Below are 16,037 nucleotides of genomic sequence, written 5' to 3'. Positions count from 1 at the left end.
CTTGTGGCGAACTATGGCCCATTTTCGATTAGGGACCTCTTTTATCGCAATGACTAAATTGTTATATACTCAACCAACAGCCCGAGTTAATATTGACGGGGTTAACTCCTCTATTATTGAGCTTCAACGTGGTACGAGACAGGGTTGTCCGCTCTCTCCCCTTCTATTTGCGCTATTTATATAGCCATTGGCTTGTAGGATCCGTTCAAATGGGCAGATCCAGGGCTTCGGGGTAGCGGGAGAGAGTGACAAAATTAGGCTCTACGCAGACGATGTTATTCTATTTTTGGATCAGGGCTGGAAAGCCGTCCCCCATGTTATGCAGGTGATAGATGAGTTTAGTCTACTCTCTGGCTACTTAAATAATTGGACTAATTCCTCACTCCTCCCGCTAAATCGAAATGCCCCCGAAGGGGGTTCCCGGGTCTAGATGTTGTCCTTGGATGACTCTCTGGACTATCTGGGGATAAAGATAGGTGTCCCTATAGGTAGATTCCATGAGTTAAATCTTTCCCCGGTAATAGATAAAGTAAAGGGCAAAATTAGAGCCTGGCAAAAATTGACAATTTCGCAATCCGATCGACTGGCATTAGTTAAAATGATTATATTACCTCTGGCTTTGTATCCGATCTGCGCCTCCCCCATTTGGATAGAGGATGCTTTCTTCTATAGATTGGAAGCTTTAATAAATGACTTTATTTGGGGGAGGAAGAGGGTCCGTATAAAGCAGAGGTATTTGTGGCTGGCCGAGTCAGAGGGGGGATTGTCACTTCCCTTCTTTCAAGGGTATTTTTTTTCTGTGCAGCTACAAAGATGCTGTAATTTTAGAGAGAATGCACTTGGTCAATATCTAACTAGGGTAATCGGTAGCGCACTTGATAATATTTTTATACACTTAGAAACAGCACAGTTTGGAGAGTTGGATAAGAGTTGTTTAATCCTGAGAACTCTGCAGAGGGTTTGGGATAGATTGAAAATGACTCTGCAAGTGTCACATGTGTTTCATTTCTCCGCTGTGGGAAGAATCATGACTTACCAGAATTTTTGAAAATATCTGACCACACTTATTGGAGTCATAGGGGTATCACTAAAGTGGCACATTTGCTTGTCGTAGATCGTTTTAAAGTCTTAGGGGACTTTAAATCCACAAATAGCTAGTTTTTAGATCAATTTATGTATGCACGTTTAAAACATGCTTACGAAGCTACACTTAACAAAACATATATGATTACTCAACAACACTTACTTTTCGATTATTGTTTTTTTCACTTAGGTAAAAAGATCAGAATGGCACAGATTTATTCGAAATTACGTGCTTCACTGTCCACGGTGATTTCTTTTAAAGCCATGCCAAAATGGGAGCGGGAACTGGGAACCCCCCCTCTCCTCCCCTGGCCACAGATTTTTCAAAATATAAAAAGGGTAATATCCGCAACCGGTTATAGATTGATCAAGTTTAAAATTTTGCATAGGTTATATTATACACCACAAATCCAGGCCAAGTTTCCGATGGCGTGAATTTTGTTGTCGAAAGTGTGGCAGGCCCGAGGCTGGATATATCCATCTTTTATGGGAATGTCTTGTGATAAAGCGGTTTTGGGAGCAGGTATTTATAGCACTTCAGGGGGATTTCCCCCAACCTTGTGTACTGGATATGATTTCTGTGATTTTAGGTCTTTATATACCAAAAAAGCCAAATTCTTATGTGCATCATTTGATCTGGCTGAAGGGCTGCTTGATTGCAAAGGTTCTGATAGTTAAGAGATGGAGTTCCCCCATACCCCCCGCATTTGAGGAGTGGAGACGGATTATGTCCCAAATAAAGTTGTTTGAGGAGATCGAGAGGCAGAGAAGGCAAGATATGCGATATTCCTCCATTTGTATCAGCGAGGTGGACTGATCACCTCGCTTTGTTGGGTGATGTACGTGGACGGGTATGAGGGGGGAGTATGGGGCTCGGGCTATTCAGCGACAGCAGCCAAGGATAGGGAGGGGGGGGGAATATTTTTGGGATTAAAAGGTACTAGGTTGGAGTCCACAGAGCCGGATGTACTGTAATGATTTGTGATGATGTTAAAATAATAGTAATATCTTTTTTACATGTGTATAAGTTCACTTTGTGTGTACTTTTCTCAGCTCTGTTTAAATGTTTTGTTACCTTTATTGAAGAAAATAAAATATTTATTGGATTAAAAAAATAAGTAATAACTATTTTATAAAGTATCTCTATCCATCTTAAAAGCAGAGAAATTCTAATGTTGAAAATTGCGAATTTTTATGCATGAAGGTAAAACATATCAACTCAAATTCACCACTAACATGAATTATGATGTGTTGCGAGAAAACAGTCTCAGAATGGCTTAGATAAGTAAAATCACTCCAAAGTTATTACCAGATAAACTGACACATGTCAGATTTGAAAAATGGGGCGTTTGGTCCAAAATGGCTTGAAGGGGATAAAAAATGTTTTATGGAAGCTCCTTTCTGGTCCAGCTGATCTGACTAGACCATTTGTGGTGCAGGTTGATGCCTCTGAGATGCGGGTGACAGCCATGTTTTCACAAAGTACATTGTCACTTACTATCCTCAGACCATGTGCTTTTTTTTTTCCTAGTAAATTTAGAGAGCTCTTTGTCATCAAGGGGACCTTTAAAGAGTGACATGAAGTGGCAGTTTCTGGAGGGAACTCAACATCAAGTAACGGTCCTTACTGATCACAAGAAATTGCCATTTTTAGAATCTGAGACAGGCTCTGTGGGCATTATTTCTCACCCGTTTTAATTTTGTGATCACTTTCAGGCCGGGGTCTAAGAAAATTAAGGCAGATGCTTTATCTAGAAATTGCCTTGACCATTTTCACCTTTTTCTTTCTTTTTGTTCCGCTTTTCATCTGAAACCAATGGCTGAACTCAGTGGTTAAACCAGTTTTTAGAACAATATTTGAGACGTTATATTTCTGTCGGTCCAGTTGCGTATCTCATTTAGCTTTGGCAGAATGTGGTATAAACAGCCATGTTAACAGTTCCATTGATACTTCCAAATTCTTTTGTAATTATGGTTTTCATCCATATTGTTGTTATTTCTTGTCATCTGTTTCTGTTATTCCAGAAGTTGCTGTTGCCAAAAAAATAAAACTTTGCACAGTGGAACTTCCCAATGTATAAAAAGGGGGGGCGATAAAAAAAAAAAACTCTCAGGGTTCTGTTTATGTGGTTGGAGACAAGCATTTAAAACTGCTTTCTGTAAACACGCTTCCCAATTTATTGGACCTTAGGAAGTGGTTGAAGTTATTAAACCTGTGTTTTACCACCTTAGGTTACCAGATTCATTTAAAATTCATGACATGTTCCACAGGTCTCTACTCAATAAATATGTCACTTCTCTCATCCCTCCTGAGACCTCTTTCTCCGGATGAGGTGCATGGAGAGCTGGAATATGAGGTCACTAAAATTTTAGATTCCAGAAGAGTAAGACAAGGTAAAGTACAATATCGAGCTCATTGGAAATGTGATAGAGGAGAGGTCATGAGTTTCTTATAGGGATATGCATGCTGACAAATGAATTAAGTAAGTTAATGAAACTCATCTGGATAAGCATGGGTCATTGGTTAAGGGTCCAGTGGTTCCTCCTTAAAGGTGGGTACTGTCATGTACTTGCCTACACCAGTATTTGGTTTCTGGGGCTGGTCAACCTATCAGGGACCAGGGACCAATCAGGCTTGCTGCCGGCATCATGTGCTTCCTGTATTTAAACAGACAACTTTTGGCCAAGGTTGCCTGTGATTGGTCCTCTTTGCCACATAAGAATGTTTTACTAACCCACTCCTGACTTCGCCTTTGCCTGCTGATTTGACCCCTGACGTGACTTCCTGGTATTAACGGTGTCTGGTATTGGACTCCTAGTTTATTTCTCACTTTGTTTCTGACATTTATTCTCTGGCCTGTCTGACTTTTGTTTCCCCTCTCGTTTAGGTCCCATGCACTTATCCAGGTTATGGACCTTCGACCAGTTGGGGGCTGCCGTTTAGGAAAGATCATCCAAGTAGGTAGGGACAGTGTTGTGGGTGGAATTTAGAGCTGCATTGTTCCTTACTTTACATGACATGTTATACTGTATATGCTTTAGCAACTTTTGTGTAAAAAAAACTGGGTTGTTTTTTTGTGGGACTAATTGACAGCAATTCTTGCACTGATTTTTATTTACATTTTATAGCACTTACTGTGTGGCATAAAATACAGTATGTGATAATTTCATAATTTGTGTCCTTTTGGATGCAGAGATAACAATTATGTTCACTTTTATAACGTATTTTAAAATATTCACACTTCAACATCATCTTGAGGATATGGAGAGGAGAATAGAAACCAGTGCAAAAATCTTTGTATCTGATAAATCAGTCTCTAACAATCTATTTTTGTTCAATTATTTTTATCTATTTTCCACAATCCATCTTCAACAACCTATTGGGGCATCCCCTGCATATACACATTGAAATGAACGATGTTAACAAAGCTCTCCCCCCTCCTAACCCGGATGGTTCAAGACTCTGACATATAATTTGCTGGATACAGTTCTATGCCATTAAAGAACAGATTGTACAAAAAGCATAAAGGCAACAATTCCTTTCCTATAATGGAGCACAGTTCCATATACTACAAGATCTTCCCCACCATATATTGATGCAACGTGTCACCCTAAAACCACCACTAGACTTGTCTTAGGACTGTGTACTTCGTTTGGCTCTTCAGGGGCCAGCTCATGTTCATCCTAATCTGTCTGGCCTATGACTAGCTAGGGTTATTTTAGGCACCCTCCCCTGTGGAAGGGTGCCTGAGCATTAGGTACTAGTTGCCAGTTTCCTGCGAAGGTGCATCATTTCTCTGCTCATTTGCCATGTATCGATCTCTTCCTTTTAACAGGATTTCACCCTTTGCTGCCTGACCTTTGGACTGTTTACTGGATTGCACAAACACTACCTGCCCTGACCTCAGCTTGTTTTCTGATTACACTTATGACTGAGCCACTGATTAGAAACTACTCCAAGAGGAGGTGGCCTGGTGGTTCCCCCACAGTAGAGTCCATATTAATAAAAGAGTGAAAAGCATGGGGTCCAACTACTCCTTTTGGAGTTGCCCCGAAGCCAAATCTGTTCAGTGGCACAGTGGATCTACAACCACTTCTGCAACCCTAACTTTCAAAACTATTCTCTCCTCTACAATCATGGAAGGTCGCCTCTTACCCGGTGATGTAAGGGACTGCTGATTCTCCATCATGACATCCTTGTACAGATCTTTGTGTTCTTCTAAATACTCCCACTCCTCCATGGAGAAATAGACAGTGACATCCTGACACCTTACAGGAACCTGACAACACAAGGATACAGTCATTACCAGACCCCTCCCTTGGCGTTATTGTATAATGTCCCAGCATTCCCAGCAGCGCTCACCTCTCCGCTCAGCAGCTCAGTGATCCTGGTGGTAAGTTCTAGGATCTTCTGCTCATGTATCAGGGAATGAGGTGGAGGCTCGGTGATGGGGCTCTGGGTCCTGCTCCGTCCTCCTGACACTCGGGGTGTCACGCACTCACCAGACGACTTCTTCACTACTGTGTAATCCTGTGTATGGGGAGACGCCGATCACTACAGAGATTCTAAGAATCCTTCACCTTTCCAGTCATTTTGCTGTTTTATTACTAGAGATAAGAGTGATGTCATGTGAAACTCTCACCTCTCCAGTTATCAAGGAGATGATCTCTAGGGTGAGGTCTAATATCCTTGCAGCCATGTGGTTTCTGTCCTTCTCCATCCTTGGTGGGTCATTGATGGAAAGGACCATTGTCTTTAAAAATGAGGGAGTCCTGTACCCTAAGAAAATGGTGGAAATCAAGGAGAATTGAGAGCACATTACATTTGGAAGAACATGTCAAGTAAAGTGTTTTACAAATTAAGAATTATAAAGGCATTACCAATATTGTACTTAGCTATCTAACTCTTTTATACATAGACTGGTAATAACCATATCACTCAGCCGCCTGTGCTATGTAGTAAATACAGTGTTACACAGGACACACATCGGCAGTGTACCACATACAGCAGCCAGATCTAATCTTTATTTTGAGTATAAATATCTTTATAAATGGGTAGTGTTGAGCGAATATCAGGGAAATTTCGATTCGCCGCAAAGCCGAATTTCCTCATGCTTCGTGGAAAAAAATCTATCTTCCCTGAAGTGGGGTAAAAAAAAGTCATACTTACCTCATCCGTTTGAATGCAAAGAGCCTGCCGCCATCTTGATTGACGATCCCACGCGATATCTCGTGCGTGGTGACGTATTGCGATCAAATGGATGAGGTATGATTTTTTTTATTATAGACCTTAATTAGAGATGAGCGAATTTCTCAAAACTTGGATTCGGCCGGTTCGCCAAATTTTCCGAAAAGATTTTATACAAATTTATTTGCGGCGAATCGCGTTAAAAAAACCTGCTATTTTCTGGCTGCAGAGAGCCTGTATAGTGGTGTAGAACACTGTGCCTTGCAGTAACATGCATAGGGAGTCTGCTGTGATAGTGAAACAATACTGTGAGTCCGTATGACATGCAGGTGACAGGCGTCACTCTTAGAATCACTGCACACTTCACTTATTTGGGCAGTTACGAGGCCAAAATTGACCAAATAACTCATGTGTGAACTCAGCCTTACAGGTCAATGTTAGTGCCAGGTATAAAGAACTGTGCAGTGGGCCAGGATCCTACTGTAGCGTGAAAGAGCGCACTCCTTTTACACCGTCGTCAGCTGATTCCACATAGATGTCTACAGAACCTGTTCTATTTATCGCTTATACAAGTAGAGCCCCCCAACAGAGTGGAAGCTGCATGAGGAAGCCACAGAGTGGCCCAGTGATATAGTGTTGAGTTAGCAGCAGCATGAGGATGCCACAGACTGACAAGGTGACATAGTGTGGAGGTGGCAGCTGCAGCAGCATGAGGAGGCCATAGAGTGGCAAGGTGACATAGTGCGGATGTGACAGCAGAATGAGGAGACCACAGAGTGGCCCAGAGACAGAGTTGTGAGTTGGCAGCAGCATGAGGAGACCACAGAGTGGCATGGTTACATAGTGTGGAGGTGGTAGCAGCAACAGCATGAGGAGGCCGCAGAGTGGCCCAGTGACACAGTCTTGATTTAGAAGCAGCATGAGGAGACCACACAGTGGCAGGGTGACATAGTGTGGCGGTGGCAGCAGCAGCATGAGAAGGCCACAGAGTGGTCCAGTGACATGGTGTTGAGTTAACAGCAGCATGAGGAAGCCACACAGGGGCAAGATAACATAGTGTGTAGGTAGCATCAGCATGAGAATAGTTGCTGAGGCAGGTATCCAGAAGAAACTGGTCTCTTTTGTCAAGGTTTGGGTGAGGCAGCATTGATGATCTAATCTGATGCATCAGGCATTGGTGGGTGGAAATTCTGGCTGATCCACGCCTGATTCATTTTCACAAACGTCAGTCTCTTCACATTTTGGGTGGAAAGGCGAGTTCTCCTTGGGGTAACTATGTTCCCTGCCGCACTAAACACCCACTATGATGCCACACTACTGGCCGGGCAGGACAGCTTTTCCAGGGCAAACTCGGCCAGTTGCAGCCACAAATCCAGTTTGGCTGCCCAGTAGTCCAGAGGATCTTCAATGTAGGGTGGCAGAGTGCTGTCCAAGTATGCCACCACCTGCTGGTTCAGGTCCTGCTCCAGGTCTAGCTGCTGCTGCTGGTGAGTAGTTTCTTCACTAGACGGGTTAAGAAATCTGCTCATCATCGACTCTAGACTCAAGTTGTTGCTGATGGAGCTGGTACTCCCACTGCTGCCACACTGCTGACTCCCGGCCATGCTACCGACTTGCTGGATCCGCCTCTGCCTCACGCGTAAGCTGCCACCCGGCTCCCAAGTGCGATCAGCTACATCATACGGTACTGTCTGCACGTCCCAGATGTCCTCCTCAACGGTCTCAGAGCCAGGTGCCTGACCACTTGCAACACCAGCTCCCACGCCACTCTCCTCATTACTACTTGCCCGCCTACCGGATGAAGCGGTGGATGTCTTCTCCAGATCTTGGCTGGGCAGTAGCTGCTGACTGTCCTCTAGTAGCTCGTCCTTGCTGAAAAGTGGAGCTGAGCCCACAGCAGATTATACTTCTCTGGCTGAGGAAACAGAAAAGGACAGAGGGAGTTTAAGGACAGGTGAGGGCACAGGGTCTGCTCCCGGGCTATGCCAACTAAGGGTTGTGTCTGACGAACCCACCGACTCTTGGCTGGGGGTGTCTGATGTCACATGGGACGAAGTGGATAACAGAGTCAATCATTCAAGAACCGCTGGGTTGCTGGTCAAGACACGTCCGCTAGCTGACACTGGGAGCTTATGTCTCTGGATGTGACCCCTGCTGCCACGCCCACTTACTCTGCTGCGACCTGTGTCTGCGCCAGAAACATTTAGGCCTCTGCCCCTCCCCTGTGCAGGGCCTGACACTTCTCTGTCTGACATACTGTTAGATCAAATAAGTAAATAAAAATACATTTTTTGCCACTAATACACGCCAAAAAGGGCTGTAATTTTCTCACTTCACCACACAATGGCTAATAAGCCCTTTTTTCCCACTAATACAAACCAAAAAAGGCTTGAGAACATATAACTGCACCGCACAAGGGCAAATAAGACGTATAAATATTTCTTAGTAATACATCCTGTTAATGCCGATATCACTCAGCACTTGCACCCCAATAACAAGAAGGGTTTGCTGAAATTACAGAGCTGTATAATGGCAATTTGGATCCGCAGTCAGTGCAGCAAGGTGTAATAGGATTGTTCCTATTACCCAGGCTGTAAACTCCCCTATTGCACCCTGTTCTGCTTCAATACTGTGAAATAATTCCTCCCTATCCTTTCCCTACACTTTTAATGATCTTTCGCTGAACTTCTATACAGCAAAACAAAAGTTTTAAAGTCTTTCCTAGCACTATCCCTAGCGCATGCTGACGTCTCTCCCTGCACTAAATACACTGGAAAATGGGTGAATCCAAGATGGCTGAGGGTATTTATAGGGCTGTGAAATCACAGGGCTGGCTGGCTGCTGATTGGCTGCATTCATGGCATTGTGGGTGATCCCTCGTTCCCAGAGTTCTTTGCTCCATGTCCTAACATATGCAGCAGCCATTTTAGAAAAAAATGTGATTCGTTACCACGAAGTGTGAGGAAAATTCAGATTCGGTGCGAATCAAATTTTTCCTGAAATTCGGATCGAATTCCACTTTGTTAACTTCAATTCACTCATCTCTAAACTTAATATTATTGTCAGATGCCCCGATCAGCAATGAACGTGGCATCTGAGGGGTACAATGACAGGGAGCGGTGCAATCGCCATTCCCTGTAATTGTACCTACTACTTACAAAGAAATGTGCTTGGTGACAAGGTAATTCGTGGAGAATTTGACGTTTTGCAGTTTATTGGTCAGGAGTGAACATAGGGAAGAGTTTCCGTATATAAAGATCATTGTGCAAAATTTCTGAATTAATATTCACTATTTCTGCCACCGTTCTGACATTAAGTCTAGGGCCGCTTCAAAAAAATCTCATAATTTTTTTGAACATTTTCAGCAATCTTTCATGTGGATGAAAATCCTAGTGGTTCATCACGTTCTTCATCCTCTAACCTGCAATCTTTTTGTGCCCCTCAAACATTCGAGACATGCAATTTTCCTCATAAGCTTCAACACCTGAAAAGATTCACTTGCGATCGGTTTCACAATCTGTTGCTTGATTTTTTAACTCAAAGTTTTTCTGACGCATGTAAAAAATAGTGATGAGCGGCAGGGGCAATATACGAATTCGCAATATTTCGTGAATATTTGGTAGAATATTTGTCATATATTCATGGATTTGAGACTATTTTCTTGATCGCGAAAAATTGGCAATGTAATATTCGCGTAATGCTTGCGAAATACAGGCCATGGGTCACTATAGCTACATTTTTCAAGCTGCTAGAAGTTTCCTGGGACTGGAGAAAATGGTTGGCACGGCAGAACATTACAATAGCTTTATATGCAGATAGAGTGCTCTAATGATGCAAATATTTTGGCGCAATACGTGCAACTTCACATTTTAACAGGTCTGACTACTTATTAGTGATTGGTGCACTAAGTATTGTCGTGAACTTGTGACATCACAGCACTATGTATGTAGCATGTATGTATGGACAGCAGAACCTGCAGAATCAGCTATACTATATCAGGATCTAACCTACACTGACTATCTCCCACTAACTATCTGTATTATATACAGTGCCTTGCAAAAGTATTCACCCCCTTGACTTTTTTTGTATTTTGTTACATTATAGCCTTAAGTTCAATGTTTTGTTAATCAGAATTTTATGTGATTGATTAGAACACAATAGTCTAAGTTGGTGAAGTGAAATGAGAAAAATATATAAATAAAATGATTGTTTAGAAATGGAAAACAGAAAATTGTCATGTGCATATGTATTCACCCACTTTCTTAGGAAGCCCATAAAAAGCTCTGGTGCAACCAATTACCTTTATAAGTCACATAATTAGTGAAATGATGTCCACCTGTGTGCAATCTAAGTGTCACATGATCTGTAATTACATATACACACCTTTTTTTTGAAAGGCCCAAGAGGCTGCAACACCTAAGTCAGAGGCATCACTAACCAAACACTGCCATGAAGACCAAGGAACTCTCCAAACAAGTAAGGGACAATGTTGTTGAGAAGTATAAGTCAGGGTTAGGTTATGGTTAGGTTGGTGATCCCCAGGAGCACCATCAAATCTATCATAACCAAATAGAAAGAACATGGGACAACAGCAAACCTGCCAAGAGATGGCCGCCCTCCAAAACTCACGGATCGGGCAAGGAGGGCATTAATCAGAGAAGCAGCACAGAGACCTAAGGTAACCCTGGAGGAGCTGCAGAGTTCCACAGCAGAGACTGGAGTATCTGTACATAGGACAACAATAAGCCGTACGCTCCATAGAGTTGGTCTTTATGGCAGAGTGGCCAGAAGAAAGCCATTACTTTCAGCTAAAAACAAAAAGGCACGTTGTGGGTTTGCGAAAAGGCATGTGGGAGACTCCCAAAATGTATGGAGGAAGGTGCTCTGGTCTGATGAGACTAAAATTGAACTTTTCGGCCATCAAAGAAAACGCTATGTCTGACGCAAACCTAACACATCACATCACCCAAAGAACACCATCCACACAGTGAGATATGGTGGTGGCAGCATCATGCTGTGAGGATGGGACTAGGAAACTGGTCAGAGTTTCTCTGTGCGTGATTTTAAGCTAGGACGAAGGACAATGACCCCAAACACACGGCTAAAGCAACACTTGAGTGGTTTAAGGGGAAACATGTAAATGTTTTGGAATGGCCGAGTCACAGCCCAGATCTCAATCCAAAAAAAATCTGTGGTCAGACTTAAAGATTGCTGTTCACAAGCGCAAACATCCAACCTGAAGGAGCTGGAGCAGTTTTGCAATGAGGAATGGGCAAAAATCCCAGTGGTAAGATGTGGCAACTGCTCATAGAGACTTATCCAAAGAGACTCGGAGCTGTGATTGCCGCAAAAGGTGGGTCTACAAAGTATTGACTTTAGGGGGGTGAATAGTCATGCACATTGACTTTTTCTGTTTTGTCTTATTTGTTTATTCACAATAAAATAAAATAAATCTTCAAAGTTGTGGCCATGTTCTGTAAATTAAATGATGCAAATCCTCAAACAATCCATGTTAATCCATGAGGCACCAAAATACGAAAAAAGTCAAGAGGGGTGAATACTTTTGCAAGGCACTGTATATAAGCTAACTAACTATCTATCTAATGTAATGACACAGGAAAGCAGAGAGCACAGCAATAACACTGCTCTCTCTCTCAGATCTGCAAAATACTGCATATAAGGAGGTTCTTGCATAGTAAGGGGTAGGCAACTTTCCTATTGGTTGCTAGGGATGTTGCTAAGCTCAGACAAAGACATTGCAGCCTTCTCATTGGCCCACAAGCAAGAAAGGAGGTTACTGATGAAAATAAAATCTAGAATATTCGAAATTACGAATATATACTATATATATACTATATTCTAAATATTTGCGAATTCTCGAAGTGCCGATATTGGCGATTAATATTGGCTATTCGAATATTCGCGCCCAACACTAGTAAAAAACAACTTTGCTTCCACTTATGTTTAGCACTACACTATGGTAACTTTGGGAGGTGAGAGCACCTGGTAGTTGTAGTTTGGGAGAGTCTATGGCTAAGGTGGACATGTCATATTTGAACTCAAGCGGTGTTGTCTTTTGTTCCAGGTCAGTCTTGTTATTTAAAAGCTGCTCCTCATACCTTTTATTCTCCCTCTCACAAAGTAATCCAATAATTCTCCCAAAATTGTAGGAGCAGCTACTATTGTTCAAAATGGCAGGTCTTGTGGGGTGTTCTTGGTATGTAGTGGTCAGCACCTACCAAAAGTGATCCAAGGAAGGAAAACAGGTGGATTAGCAAAAGTGACATTGGTGCTGAAAGTTTATTGATAGTGATGGACGAACATTGGCCGGGACGGTTCGCGAACGCGATCAAATGTTTGCGGCAGGCTCCATTCACTTTAATGGCAGGCGAACCTGAAAAACCTTCAGCTCATATTTGCAGCCAGCAAACACTTACTAGAAGTACACAAATAGTCCCACAACATGGACAGTGACATACCAGAGGGGGATCATTGGCAAAAATTCCCACAAAAATATGTATTTTAATCAGGGGCCATTTTTATGCGTCTTAAAGAGAAACTCTCAAACATGTGCCCTGCTGGAGCCTAGAGAAATGTTATTTCCTATCGGTTTGATGTATACAGATGTGCAGCACTCCACGTTTTTGTATTCTGCAGAGTCTATTAAAAAAATGCATAGGTTAACGTAAAAAAGAATTCTACCATGGAACTGTATGGTGAACGGACGCCACTGTGCGGCATCAGTCTGAGGCATCTGTTAACGCATATATTTTTGGTATGCATTAAATGGATGGCAAAAGTAGGATGTGAACCCAGCCCTAGTGTCAGAATAAGCGCCAGTACACAACGGAGCAGCGTGGCGGAGAGGGGAGGCCGCCATGTACTGACAGAGCGCTACCTGGTCCTGGTGGTCAGGGATGAGGACTGTGTTTCCCAAGGATCATTTTCTATTGGGAAATACAGGACACAGTATAATACACTAGAATCTATATAATATAAGGATATTAGCCCTACCCCCGAATAATAATACAATTAGGTGATCATTTATTATATAGAAATAGATCTATGTTAGGCGTATATCTGACAGATTGTGGCGAAAAGGTCCTTAGCACCGCAATCTGCATATTTTTCCTGCTCATGCCAGGTCTAAAAAAGGATGGAGTGGGCAGGGAAAGGGATACAGTTATGGCCATCTAGTTATTGGATACCACCGCCATACATTGACCGGATGACACCTCTGTACAGTGACCGGATAACACCGCCATACCGTGACCGGATAAAAGAGTATAATAGGGCACAGTACACGGAATGACTAGGGGCACCGCACAGGGTGTGGTAAGAGGGCACAATGCAGGGTATAAGGAGGCACAGTACGGGGTGGGGGGCACAGTCACATGACCCTGTGACATTAGAAGGTTCTTATAGTGAATACGGTTCATACGCCACCATAAAGAGAGGCAGAGGAGTGAGACAAGGGTGTGATTATGTGGCTAGAGATAAAAAATGTAACTGTCGGCCAGTACAGGCCACAAAGATTAATCAATAGGCATTCACCTGACAGCAAAGAACTTTGGATTCTGTGGCTTGAGGTATATTTGGCGGTCACAGGATAAATATGTAACTGTCGGCCAGTACAGGCCACAAAAATTAGGCATTCAACGGACATAAAAGGCCTTTTAAGCCGCTGTATTTACCTATGACAGGGACCATGATTTGTTCTGTGTGGTGGCGGATATTTGTGGGTTGTCATGAGGAAATTCAATCAAACGTGGTCGACTCGTCACATGTGTTGAATTCCTCTGAGATCCATGCCTCATTCATTTTTAGAAATGTGAGGTAGTCCACACTGTCGTGAGCTAGGCGAGTGCGTTTATCGGTCATGACCCCCCCTGCTGCGCTGAACATCCTTTCGGACAGGACACTGGACGAGGAGCAAGCCAACAGTTCCATGGCAAATTGTGCCAGCTCTGGCCACTGGTCAAGCCTGCACACCCAGTAATCCAAGGGTTCATCGCTTCTCAGAGCGTCCACATCGGCCGTTAACCCGATGTAGTCGGACACCTGTCGGTCTAGGCGTTCCCTGAGGCTGGATCCGGAGGACGGCTGTCGATGGGTTGGCTGGAAGAATGATCTCATATCCAAAGTGACCAACACCTCTTCAAACCGCCCTCTTCTTGCATGCGCTGTTGGATTGGTACCCACAACTGTTTCTCTGTGAGTGGAAATTCCTCTGCCAGCGCCCGCAAAAGCAGAATGCAGCATTTCTCGAAGCAAGGCCTGCGACTTAGAATTGCTAAATGGGACAAAACTTTGTTGTCTTGTCGCCATTTTCACCTAGACCCTCCGCTGCTCTGCCTCTCACACACGAGGAACTGACATGGCACGCGCTGACATGTTCTTCTCAACAGCACAGGGGAGAAGGAGGCAGTCCCTCCCCCCTGTGCCGCTGCCACCAATGGGCTGATAGCAGGGAGGAGGGGAGGGGCTGTGGCCACTGTGCCACCAATGAATATAGTTTATGCTTAATACAAACGCAGGCTGCACTGCGGGTGCCTGCCATATCCCATGCTGGCCCTGAGAGGTTAATAGCGGCGGATCGCAGTCATAGAGGCTGGGTGCCGGGTATGGGATATGGCCGACACCCGCAGCGCATCCTGCGTTTGTATTAAGCATAAACTATATTCATTGGTGACACAGTGCACCGAACCCCCGCCCCCCACCCCAGTATTATAAAGTAGAATCATTGGTGGCGCAGTATTATAATCATTGGTGGCAGTTCCGATCGGAGCCCCAGCAGTGTAATCCTGGAGCTCCGATCAGTTACCATGGCAGCCAGGACGCTATTGAAGCCCTGGCTGCCATAGTCAGCTCCCTGCTGCTGTGTGCACAAAGCACAGAGCAGCAGGGAGAGTGTGAGATCCTATTCATTCTGATAGAGCTCTATCAGGGTGAATAGGACAAGGGATGAAAGATCCCAGGTTCTAGCCCATAAGGGAAGAAATAGTTATTAAATAAAAAGTCTAAAAAAAACAAAAAAACACCAAAATATTAAGTTTAAATCACCCCCTTGCCCAATTTTACATATAAAATATATAAACAATAAAAAAAATTACTTATCGCCACGCCTGAAAAAGTGAGAACTATTATAATATTAAAAAATATCTCCTAAGCAGTGAACGCTGTAACAGAAAAAAGAAAAAAAAAACATGCAATTTGCCATTTTTTTGTCACCTTGTTCTGACAAAAATTAGGTTAGGACTGTTCTATTATGGTCCAGACGTTCCATAAAATCTGGAATGCACGCAGCTTTTTTGGCGTTTTATTTTTTCACGTGGTATCGAGTATCGCAATACTTTTTTATGGTATTGAAATCGAGTCAAAATTTTGGTATCGTGACAACCCTAGGTAAGACGTGTGTTTTTGTTTTTTTAAATTATACCGTAATTATATGTATTTTAAATTTGGCAACTAAAAATTTTAATTTGGCTCCTAAATTTTTCAGGTTAGGAGCCAATGGCTCCTTGATATTTTTTTTAGTCTGGAGCCCTGCCTCTGTCATGGTGGTAACATTTCCGCCATTTTGTGTTTGTACCGGGGGGTCTAAGTACATTGCCACCCAGTACTGGTCCTTGCCCTTTATGCTTTTTCCAGGGGTCCCTCTTCAAACACTGGAGCATGAAGGCCCCAATTTGCACTAAACTGGAAGCGGTGGAGTGGCCTGGCTCATGCTCATCATCCAGGATAATGTCGTCCTCGTTCTCCTCCC

The 16,037-nt window shown here is 43.3% G+C and overlaps 1 pseudogene; it reads right to left on the bottom strand.

Moving 5' to 3' along the window:
• Window positions 1-16,037, bottom strand: part of LOC120999694 — a 158,858-nt pseudogene that overhangs the window by 11,086 nt on the left and 131,735 nt on the right.

This window comes from Bufo bufo, chromosome 4, assembly GCF_905171765.1.
Source record: "Bufo bufo chromosome 4, aBufBuf1.1, whole genome shotgun sequence".
Classification (NCBI taxonomy): Eukaryota; Metazoa; Chordata; class Amphibia; order Anura; family Bufonidae; genus Bufo; species Bufo bufo.
The sequence above is the reverse complement of the archived record's forward strand: the minus strand, read 5'-3'. Positions and strand labels throughout refer to the sequence as shown.